This window comes from Neopelma chrysocephalum, unplaced genomic scaffold (assembly GCF_003984885.1).
Source record: "Neopelma chrysocephalum unplaced genomic scaffold, ASM398488v2 Primary Assembly neopelma1_96737, whole genome shotgun sequence".
In the NCBI taxonomy this organism is placed as follows: domain Eukaryota; kingdom Metazoa; phylum Chordata; class Aves; order Passeriformes; family Pipridae; genus Neopelma; species Neopelma chrysocephalum.
In genome coordinates, this window is record NW_020925381.1 from 1,736,927 (window position 1) to 1,748,743 (window position 11,817).

Below are 11,817 nucleotides of genomic sequence, written 5' to 3' on the forward strand. Positions count from 1 at the left end.
TCATCTAATGGCTTTTCTTGAACCACATCCCCAACATCCTGTGTCAATGAGTTCCACTGTTTATCTGCATCCTGTAGTTCCTGGGCAATGATAAACAGAGGAACAATCACTCCCTATCTGAACTCTCCATCCCATCATACTACCATATGTCAAAAGCCATATGCCATATCCCTTTTCAGGCATCTACCAGGTCCTCAATGAGCTGCCGAAGCTGGCATTGCATGAGTCATTAAAGACACAGTTGCGCTGTAGATGTATCCAGACAGTATTTGATCTTTCCACAGTGCCGCAGAAAGGAGGGGGAAAAAAAAAAAAGAAAGGTAGAGCAGCCCTTGAAGTCTGGCCGTGAATTAAAGCAGAATTTTGAACTCCTGACATAATGTAGGCCAGGCAGTTTGGGATGCTATTTCCAAGCCTCAGGCAGTAAAAACAAGGACTGTGTGAAGAAGAGTGAGAAGAAAAGCTCTGGGTAAGACAACAGAGGCCTCATTGCAGCTGACTGAACATGCAGTTTTCTCTGGACAACTTATATGCATTCATGAAATTATATCTGCATCTAGGCTTTCCAGTACCAGAGAGTCTTCAGGCTCCAGGAAACTTCTGAAGACTGCTCAGAGCCAGAGGAGAGTGAGCGCCATGCTCCTAGCTCAGCCAGAGATGACAGCAAGTGGGAAGAGTCCCACAGCAGGCTGGAGGGCTGCAGGTGAGTCCAACCACTGCCCTCCGTGACACCTTTATGCCAGGGAACTCCAGGCACAGGAAGGACAGCAGGTAATGACACAGGCAGATACGGAAGTAAAGAAAGGGGAAGTTTTTTAGAAAGAGCTCAAAATAAAGATCAGAGTTTCCTGGGGAAGACTTGCTTTTCTGCAGGAGTTGAAGACACTTGTGGATTTACAGACTTACAGAGTAACACACAGTGCAGTCATCTCCCTGTACTGGCACTGGCCAGTGGCACCAGTGGAAGCAGAACCCTACAACAATGAAAGGTGTATGAAACACTTCTAGTGCCATGTATGGTATCTTCCAAACCCACACAACAGGCAGAAATTAGGGTATAAATACTGCTGCTTTTTTTTTTTTAACCTAAGACGAGCTGTCATGAAGTCACAGAGAAGTTCATGTTGCAAGTCCTGCTGCCAGGGAAGAAAGAATAGGTAAGACACTGTAAAGCTCTTCTGAAATACACAAAACCATACACAAGATAATGACTGGTTTCCCTGGTTTCTCAAAATTGAAAGAGAAATCATCACTTCAGTTCCCTCTTTACACATCAAACACCTATTCTCAATTAAGCTCAAGAAGTCCTGTTCTACTAACAGCCCACAAAGGGTTGGACACCAAAACAAAGCTCCCAACACAAAGATTCCCCAAGCTAACAGCAAGATGAGCTTTATTGAAATGAGGTTTTTTTAATCCTCAAGGATGACCACAATATACTCAAGGACATCCTTTGGTATTTTGCCTCAGTTGAGTGAATGAACCCATAAAGCAGATATGTGTGCTGCAGCAGAAAGTTAAGGATTCTTACCACTCATCCAAGTTAACATTCATCATGACTGTTGGGAAAGAAGCATGGGACATAGGGACCAAGGCAAACTTTTCAGGTGGACTTTAGCTAGCGGTTTCTTTGGTTTAATTCCTTGAAACTTTCATTCCTAATATCGTTACAAGGTTTTCGCTTCTAATACCATGACAGAATCACAGGCTGGAAGGGGCCTCTGAGGGTCAGTGGTACAAACTTCCTGTCAAAGCAGGGCCAGTCTCAAAGTCAGGCTGTTTCTTGGGGCCTTGTTCATGTGAATTCTGAAAATCTCCAAAGATGGAGGTACTACTACAGGCAAGCAAATCATCCTGCTAAGCCTCTGTCTGGCTAATAATTGTGACCACAGTCAGTCAACACACAAGCCACAAAGGCAGGTACTGGTTCTACACAGTGCTCTGCCTCCATGAGGATGAGTCACATACCCCTCCCTCTCCAGATCTCCAGACAACACAGCAGGTGAAGTTCTTTTCCACTTACAGACAACGTCCAAAGTGGCTCAGAGGACTTCTGCCTTCCAACTGCCATCCCTACAGCGACCATAAAACAAAATTCAGGAGAGAAAGCAAGTTATTGCTTTAGGGAACAAGAATATCACCTTGGGGCCCTAAAGGCAAAGCTCAGCAGAACATGCTGAGAGTGTGGAGAGAGAAGTGCATGCTCCTCACTATGAAGAGACAGGATACTCTAGGGGTGACAAGCTGGGGAAAGAAATTTCTGCAGGATGCCAGATAGCTGCTGTTGTTTTGGTGCCTGCTAATGGCAAACTGAGAGATGTAACCTACATCCAGAGAACACTGCTGCCTGCACTGACTGACACTGGCCATTCAATGAAGAGTTGGACTCGATGATCCTTCTGGGTCCCCTCCAAATCAGAATATTCTGTGATTCAGTGATTTAGAAGATCACGCTGTTCAGGTTTCTACCAATGCCTTATCCCGGGAAGCTCTTCCCATGATTCCTCCTCTTTGCTGCTAAAAACACAACTGCCTTATTATTTTGCCAAGTAATAACTTCTGCTTCCAGCTACTGGCTCTCATTCTGGTTTGTCAGCCAGACTGAAGAATCTATTACCTATAAAGACAAAAGAGGGTTCTGATCTTTTCAACTCCATGGGAACCAAGAGAGTTCTCCAAAATACAACCTGGCCACTAGGAAAGACAAAAGTGTGAACCTTCCACATGAGCTTTTACCCATAAAAATCTCAGTGAGGGTTGGGTCTTTCTGCTCTTAGACTTGGTTTGCCTGGCAAACCTGGTGCATCACACCCATAGCTGGGTGCATCACACCCGTAGCTACTGCACAGGGGAGTAATGTATGGCAGGGGGCATGAGCCTCAAATACATGCAAGGGGCTGTAAAGTCAAGCCCTTCAATCCCTATTAAGCCCTTAAATGTGTGCCATGGTTTTTAAATCTGTGAGACACTGAACTATTGATTTCTGCAGAAGCTGTTGGATGCCAGGCTATCATTAGCAAAATCAATCTTTTCAATTAAGACACAGGCATCACTTACTGACATCAAGACCTTTTCAAATTCAAAGAGAAACATGAACCAGAGCCATGATCACAGGCAGGAGGGGTCAGAAGAGAGACTCAGATCCTCCCTGACTGTAAGGAAAAGAGTCTCTGTACATAGCAAGAGCTGAATATTACTCAAGCAGGAACTTGGAGCAATGCTATTCTGATTTTGTTTTTGTTCCTCTATGTGTGCGTTTTGGTATTCAAATTAAATTAGAGAAAATGGCAGGGAAAAATAATGTGAACTAATTACATTTAAGTAGATGTTAGCAAGACAACCTTTGACTTCTATTTGTCTGTTACAATTAAAGAGCTGCCTGGGTTCTCCCTGCAATTTTGCTGCCAGTACAGGCTCCTTTTAGAGGGCAAATAGAATGGAAGAAACCAGAGGATGATGAAGATTGGTCCCTCCTGGCATCATTCACGTTACAGGCAGTATTCCTAACATCAGTGTGAGCTTTCTTAGAAAGGAACACTGCAACTGTGCCAGCAATTCAGGTAAAACAGTGGCTACACTTTTCTAAGGCAATATATGTTTTATATTTTTCAAGACTTATGTGTTCTTGCTCAGGGAAAACACTGTGAAACATTGATTTAAACAACTGGTTTTAAATAACCTCACCTATAACCATGTGGAAGGTGGCTGAGAGTTGAACAGCACCGGCAGAGCCAGACTTTCTGCAGCCCGGAAAGCAAAACTCCACAGATACCTGATGGGAGAAGAGTTATGATGCTATAGGATCCAGCACAGATCAATGGTGTGACAATGACATTTGGTGGCATTCAGGGGCAGCACCACTTTAAGGGTCCTTCTGGCAGATTGGCAAATTCCTGTGTGCAAACACTCCCTGGCTAAACAAGACCCAAGTGAGGACAGGCAGCGCCAGGAGAGATCCACTGCTCCCAGTCCTGCGCTTGCAGGTGCTCCCTTTCATTTGCTGTGTCAGTCCATATCTCAGCCCCAAGAGAAAGCCATGTCTGAGAAAACTGCACTTGTCCACCAAGCACTACTCATGCACCCTGCCATTGATTCTCAGAAAGCCTGGGGTGGGATCCTGAGCTTTCCAACTCTTCCAAGGAGTATTTCAGCCCTCCGCACAGGCACTCTGCAAGGCAAGCTTAAATCACAAGGATTGATTGATTTCTGCTCTTGGGAGTAAGCCCAGTACTTGCCTTGGCTCCTCCTTGCACCTTTTTTCTGATTGTCCCTGCTCTACTCTATGTACAGGCTGGACCCAAGAGGCTCATATTTCCTTTACTAGTGCAACCCTGCCATGGGCAGCCTTGCCCAAGTCACCTTTTCCTGGGAGGAGCTCTCCCCCAGCGTTGCCTCCCAACCTGTTTAAGCACAGCTCCAAGAGCTGCAGGAGGAAGAACAAGATGGAGTTTGGCCTCTCCTGCCTTCCTGCAACCTATCTAATCAGCTTCCATGGACTTTGTTTTAATCTCAGTGATAAAAATGCCACAATTGCTGGGAGTTTCTGCTGCTTTGTCTTCCTTATTATTTTCCTAGGTGACTTTGTCCCACAGAGGGAGAGAGGCAGAGCAGAGTCATCTGTTGCAGAAGACCTCCTCTCTGCAGATAAGAATCCATGTTTCCTGGCACAGAGCAAAAGAGCACAGTGATTCACCAGACTGGAAAGAAACTCCTGCACAAACCAGAGCTGTGAAGGATGCTTGGAAGAAAGGGAATGAGAGAAGCCAAACTTTGGGCACTACTCTGGAAAATTTGAAGCGGTGTGAAACAGAGCAGAGGGAGAGTCAACAGTCAACAGGGGAAGAGAGAATGGGGCTTGGAGCTGCACCCTATCACTGGTCCTACCATTGGCAGTGGCATGTCTCCAAGCTTTAGAAAGGGTTTTGCTTGGCTGAGGGTCAGAAAGTCCTCTTTGTGAATTTTAAAGTGCTCTGGAAATAGTAAGCACCAGCATTACCCTAATAGAGCCCTGCAGGGTGTATTTTCAACATGGGGAATTGCTGGCAAGCCTGTAATACCGCAGAGGGGAAATCCCTGGAAATACTAGGCCAGTCTGGCTTCTACTTAGAGGCCAGTATAACCCTGCGAGTGTCAAATCCCCTCAGCCCATGTACAGCCTCCTGGATGATGTAAAGGTCTTTCCTGTTTCTCCTGCGGAGAGGCAGAAGGCGCGTCAGCGTAACTGGTATGTGCTGCAGGCAGTTTGCCTCAGTCAGCTCTCTGCAGCCAGAGCAGCTTAACGTGCACTTACAGGAAGCCAGATAATGACTACATATAAACAACTCACTGCATTATTGCTCTGGTGTCTTCTTGCCACGGGAGCAAGAGACCAGACTGTCTGTGTTCCTGTTGTGCATCAAGAGGTGGGCAGAGCCAGCTTTTTCAAAGGACAGCTGCTGTCCAGCCTCACCAGGAATGGATCCACAGGTCCCATTGGCTCTGAGCAGGAGGTTTAGTCGCAAGGTCCTCAGCAGCCACCTACCCAGACATCAACCCACTGGCCAACTGTAACACTGACCACCATTTTATTGCCGAAAAAGACAGCTGGTGTTTATAACTGGCAGAAGGGAATGCTCAGATAAGTTGGTGGGGTTTTGTGGGGTTTTCTTACTGAAGAAAACACTTTGAGCAAACTTTCTTGGAGAAGATTTATTTATGAGAGTGAAGGACAGGGTCTGGCCCTTAAGGATCTGCTGAGTTCCCTTGGACCAACTAAGAGTGGATGGTGGGGAAATCATCTGGGACATTCTCCCTCCACCCTGTTTCTTCACAGAGAGCCTCCATCATATCCTGTGACAACCCACACCCCAACAGTTTCCCCATCAAAATCCCTGCCATGGAAATCCAGACCCTAGCACAGTGGGATGAAGACTTCATGCTGTGCACCCACTGTGGGCCAAGGAATACAAAAATATCAGAGGAAGCAAACTGACTGTGGGGTGAAGTTGTAGCCCCACAATTAAAGTTTGAGGTAGTGCAAAAGTTAGGCCGTGTTCCATGGGAGCAGTGGAGCTGGTTAGATGGTTTCCATGGACATGCCTTGGGTTGCAGGGAGTACAAGGTTAAGACAGTTTGATAATGTGCAGGTGTTTGGATTCCTGGGTGTTGTTGTAGGAATACGTTTGTGTTGTGTGTGAAGTTGGCAAGCTCAATAAAGGCTGCCTGCTGCGCTGAGCAGACAGACATCTCTTGTCTCACCATCCTAGTGTGTCTTGTGTGTCCTTCTTCCCCCACCGGACCAAGGCCTCACGACAAGATACCCTGCGACAACTGACCACAATTTATGTGGACCTACAAGGTCATGCATAAAATCTACCTTAGCTTGCCCCCAAGGCAGAGTCTCCCACTCCAAAGCGTCACCTTTGGCTTCTGGGATTTGCCAAAGCCTTCAGTTCTCTCCCTAAGTCTCTGTAACACTGAAGCACCTGGGCACCTGCAGTTCATAGCACAGGGACCTGCTCTGTACTGAACTATTCATCCCCAAAACACAGCTCACACAGCATTCAAGCATCTGGCAGTCCAGACAGCCCATAGGCAAGGGAGAACTGCCCTTGCAGAGGCACCACAAACCTGCTCCAGAGACAGCAGCCTGCCCAGTGCCAATCAAACTAGAAAGAGACTCACAGAAACCTGCCATGGAGTCAGGCAACAAACAATCCATTCATTATCCAGCTGCTAACAAATGTAGCAGACACGAAAATATTAAAAATATTATCCATTACTAACATTTGTAGAGCAAGAAAACTACTCAGAGGGGACGAACCAACATATTCGAGAGACAGGCAGAAATTACCCAGGCAGAAAAAGAGAATAAGAAAAAGAGAATAAGATACCACGACCTGCTATCAGGAAATCCACCTGCTGCACCAGATCAGCCAGCAACCAGCTGGATCAATGGAATGAACAATGCTGCTGGCCAGGCAGGTGCAGCTGCCACACAGAGGGCAGCGCTCTCCCTCACCCCCTGGTATTGCAAAACAGGCACACTCATGCAGAGCTATTTTGCCTCAGAGGAAGAGAGGTCAGGAGGAGCTTAGGGCAGAGCTGGGGTGCAGGTAGCAGAATTCACAGAATCACAGAATATTCTGAGTTGGTAGGGACCCACAAGGATCATTGAGTCCAACTCTTAAGTGAATGGCCCGTTGTCCGGCTCTTTGTCCAAACATCACCAGCACCTGGGTCTCATGTTTCCCAGGTCTATGGCAGCTCTACACAGATAAGTGGCTTTGATATGTTGCTACAAACTAATAGATCGAATGAATTTGAAATACTGCTTATCTAAGCTATAATAATAGCTGTCATAATGTTAATTCAAACAACATCAGCACAGATGAAAACACCTCCTTTTTCCCTTGCCTTTAAGAAGCAACCAGCTCTCCCCTATCCTGCCTCCCAAAGTTCTAGAGTTTCCTGAAATGCTCACAACCAAATCATGAACTCCCTCGTGCCTCCATCAGTCACTCCCTATCTCTGATGAAACCAGGAGAGATCAGAGCTCTCCAAAGAGGGCACAGCCAGTGGGAGAACAAAGGGAACAGCAGGGCTACACAGGCTGCTCCTTTGTTAACCCACTGGGGAGCCTGCATTGAGAAGCTTAAAAGGCAACCAGCAGCCAACCTTCTCCCAGACGTTCTCTGAATCCTCTGCAGAAATCACTTCTCTTGAGCACCCAAGGGGCCGGAAGAGGCTAAGCCTGTCCAGGCAAATTCCTTTTACAGGGCTGCAGCAAACACTGCCTTCTTAGAAGGTGTAAGTGAACGGGTCTGGGGTGAGGTGGGGTGGGAATCAGGAACAGACAGGACGCTCCAGAGCGAGACAAGGAGGGCACCACTCCCTGTAGAGTGAACAATGATGTTCATCAAGACACACTACACATAGCTGACCTCCTCAGGCCATCAGTGACTTGTCTGCAAAGTGCTGTTGTTGTTACCTATCCCTTTGCAACAGCCTGCCTTAGCCCCTGACAGAGCTGCAGCATGGAAGCAATCCTCCAAAGCTGTGTCGCCTGAAAGTAAGACCCCCTCAAGGGCTTGCCCTGAAGGAGGAACTGGCACCAGGACATCCTGATGCCAGAGAATCGTTACGTGGCTGTCATCACGCTTTGTGCAAGATGTGACCTGCCCTGACAACAGGCACTCAAATTCCCCATGACTCCAGCACAAAAGGGCCAAATTCAACCCTTCACACACAGCCGTAGATAAGGCTTCTCTCTATGTAATAAGCAAAGTTATACAGGTGCCAAGCCGTGCCACCCGTGGCCCCAGCTGGCAGGAGGAGGCGCAGCCTTCCCGGGCAGGCAGCGGAGTGCCCCGGCTCGGCACGAAGCCCTGTTGCTCCGCGCACCGGCGGCCCCTCGGAGCGGGGCGGGCCGGCCGCAGACCCTCGGGCCGGCTGCCGGTCCGCCACGCTCCGCGCAGAAAATCCCACCGGGAGCTCCCTGCAGGAACAGCCCGCGGGCAGGGCGCTCCCGGGGAGCGAGAATCCTGCCCGCCGAGGGCGCGGGCAGCACCGGCTGCCCCGACTGCGGGCAGCGGGAACGCCCCGCTCCCAATCCCGCTCCCGCTCTCTCTCCCGCCGCACACACCGGGGGATGCCCGAGGCCCGTGGCACCAGGCGGCCGCCGCATCCCCCGCCCGTGGGTGCCCCCGCGGCTGCGGGTGGCGGCCCCAGCTCCGCACAAAGCAGGGTGGGGCCGGCGGGGGCTGCGGCACCCCCGGCGCACAGCGGGCAGGGCAGGCGTCCCCCGCTCCCGGCACTGCCGGGATCCGCAGGCCGCGGGCTGCGGCAGGTACCCGCTGCCCGGCCCCACGCCCCCCACAGTCCCCGATCTCGTACCTTGCCGCTGCCGGCGGGGGTCTGCCCTGCGCTCAGAGCCGCGCCGCGGCAGCCCAGCCCGGCCCGGCTCGGCCCGCCCGCGGTCCCCGCCCCGGCCCGCCCCCCGCGCCGCGCCCCGCGGCCGGGAGGTGCCGGAGGGACCGGGGGCTGCCCGCCGCCCCTGGGTCCGCAGGGCTCCGGAGAGCCTTCCCGGGCAGGGCCGGTCCGCGGACGGGCTCGGCCCCCGGGCGCAGCCTGCCGTGGGCGGCGTGGGGTTTGCGCTGGTGATGCCGCGGGGAGAGCCCCTCCGCAACCACTGCAAGGTGCGCGGGCGGCTCTCCCTACCCCGGCCTTGGGAGCCGGCTCGCCCAGGCCGACGGGCGCCATTCACCGTCACCATCCCGTTGCAGGGAGGGCCCCCGAGTCTATGGCCGGAGGCACACGGTGAGGGCTGGGTGCGTGTTCCTCCTACAAGATCGTCCTGACAGCATCATGACTTTGCCATCACCTGCAGAGAGGCCTTGCATTGGCTCCGAGAGCTTCGGAAGAGATGGGCACGCTGTGCTGTGTCTTCAGTGCAACCACCAGGTCCTGAACATCCCAAACACTGCACACACCCCTGCAACACGTATTAGTGTGCCAGCCTTAGATGGCAGCCTCTGGCGGACCTTGGCAGATGGAGAGACACTGGCCCAAAGCTGCAGGGCCTTCACTGGTGGCAAGGGTCCTTAGAAAGCTTCTCATGTCTTCAGAGCTCACACTCAGACTTTGGGGTTAGCTGATATCTCGGCAGCACTAAAAACCTCCCTGGTAGCCTGGGTGAGGAACTTGGCAAGTAGACAGCAATGCCCAAGATCAAAGGGCGGAGGAGATTTCCTTAGCCAGGTCACCCTCTCAGCTAACACCACTCTGGTCCTGTCTGATCATTGAAGCCTGAGACAGCTAGCTCATGTCCCTGCTTTAGTCCCACCAGTCATGGGTATCAGAGGTAGCTCTGGGCTGAGCCAGCAGCTGTGACAAGATTGTGACACTCAAGTGTCCTCCACAAGTGAAATGCTGCAGATCAGTGTAAGGGACCAAGCAGAAAATCAAGCATGCCCAGACGATAGCTGAGATGCTGTTACCAGTTTGTAACTCCTCAAGACAAAGGACTATTTACCAAGGAGCTGGGTATCAACCTGAGACACAGTCTGGCAAAGACAGTGGGGGTATCTCAAATGCTTTGAACCAAAGGAACTGAGGAAACAACAGGCAAGATAACGGGGATTGAAATCAGTAGAGCAGTAAGACCTGCTGACAGTGCCAAAAGAGTGACGCAAGAACTGTGTCCTTAGCCAAAAGGTAATCCCAGCAAGGGGAGATCATGACCATTGACCCAGTGACTACCTTCTCACTAGAGACCCCAACTCTAGTAAAAGAGTAGACTGCACATGTGAAGTCATGCCCCTCAGGACACCTCAAGTCCTTTTGGAGAAGGAAAATCATGCCCTTGACAAGAGTACATCCACCAAATTCTTCAAAGGTGTTGAGCAGAATTTCAGAATCAATCGGCCTGCCCCAAGAGTACTCTTCATGCCTTGCTGCCAGGTTCCAGGCTGGGACATCCCAGGAGACTGAGGCACTTGCACAGATATACCACCAGACAGCTGTTGAGAAGCAAAGTCCATGGATGGAGCACAGGAAGTAATCCAGCTATGGGTATGAATCATGGCTGCTTGCGCAGCAGCTGTCCTGGGCCTGCCCTGCCTACAGGTACTGAGGTAACTTCTGGAACCCCTCAGGACACTTGTTTGAGCAGCATGTGCTCACATCTTCACCAGGGAGAAGTACAAGACAGGTCAGGTACTGATGCACTGATGATGTCCAGTGCTTCCTTTCACATGTGTTGTGCTCCAGCCCTGTTTAAGCAGTAGAAGATTGCATGCAGGACTGACCGGGGACAAAGATGTCTTTGTTTGAGGTTACTGGGAGGAAAGATTCCTGCTGCTTGCAGCCCTGTCCACTGTAGGCACCTGGCTGTGCTAGTCAGGAGCAAGTCGTGAGCAAGTGCCATTTGTGTGAGCACTAGTGCTTTTATATGCAAGGGCTGAGCTGCAGCATATAGAGGTATAGATCCTGCCAGCCCAACACCACCCAGGGCCAAAAAGGGGTGAAGAAGGGAAGCCTCATGGCCTATACCTGTTTGCAGCTCAGGGACTTACTGACCCAGCAGCGGCTGTGTTTGGCCACCCTCCACCAATTTATCCTCTCAAACCCTATAAACCTTAGGTGGCCCCAAGGTCCTGCAACAAGGTGAACTATAGATTAATAGCACATTCTAAGAAAGAGGGTGGGTGTGGAAATCAAAACCATCCTTTCTAAGGTTGGAGCTGGTATCCCAAGGTTTAAATTAATGCAGAGACAGAAAGCTTAAGTTAACAAGTACTGTTATGCATACAGCAAGACTCAGCAAAGACAAGTGTTGGGTAGAAAGTCACCTGGTTTATCCACAGGTGCCAGCGCAGGCAGGAAGAGCTGCTGGGCTGCACAACCAGGTCAAACTGTATCCCAGCCACAACAGCTGGCAGTGGTAGCAGAAATCATCCTTGAGCATTTCATGCAGAGACAACCTCTGTTCAAAGCACCCCTGCCACTGACTGATACTCACTGCAGGTCTTAGAGAGGCCTGAGGGATTTGCATTAGACAAACCTAACCTCCAGGCCCAGCTGGCATCTTGTGACCTGAGTTCAGTGCTTTTCAGTACCCCTAAAGTTTGTGAAGTACGAGAGAAGTAGAGTAGAGGACATGCAAGCTTGTTGGCAAGGTGCAGGTCTGCATAGGCTTTGCAGATATTCCTGCATCCACCATGTTTTAGTAAAGAACGACCCCACTGAATGACAAGTGTCTAGTTAGCAATATGACGAGAGGAAACAGCCCTTAGCAAATAATGTGTGAAGCAAAACCAAGAGCTGGTGAAGACACAC

The 11,817-nt window shown here is 50.4% G+C and overlaps 1 protein-coding gene across 1 annotated transcript in view; it reads right to left on the reverse strand.

Annotated features, from left to right (window-relative positions):
- LOC113981730 (coronin-2A-like) overlaps positions 1-8,942 on the reverse strand; it is a 58,741-nt gene extending 49,799 nt beyond the window's left edge. The window contains exon 1 of the mRNA XM_027709293.1: positions 8,875-8,942. The gene's annotated coding sequence lies outside the window, so the exon portion shown is untranslated. The remainder of the gene's footprint in view (positions 1-8,874) is intronic.
- Between the last annotated feature and the right edge of the window lie 2,875 nt (positions 8,943-11,817).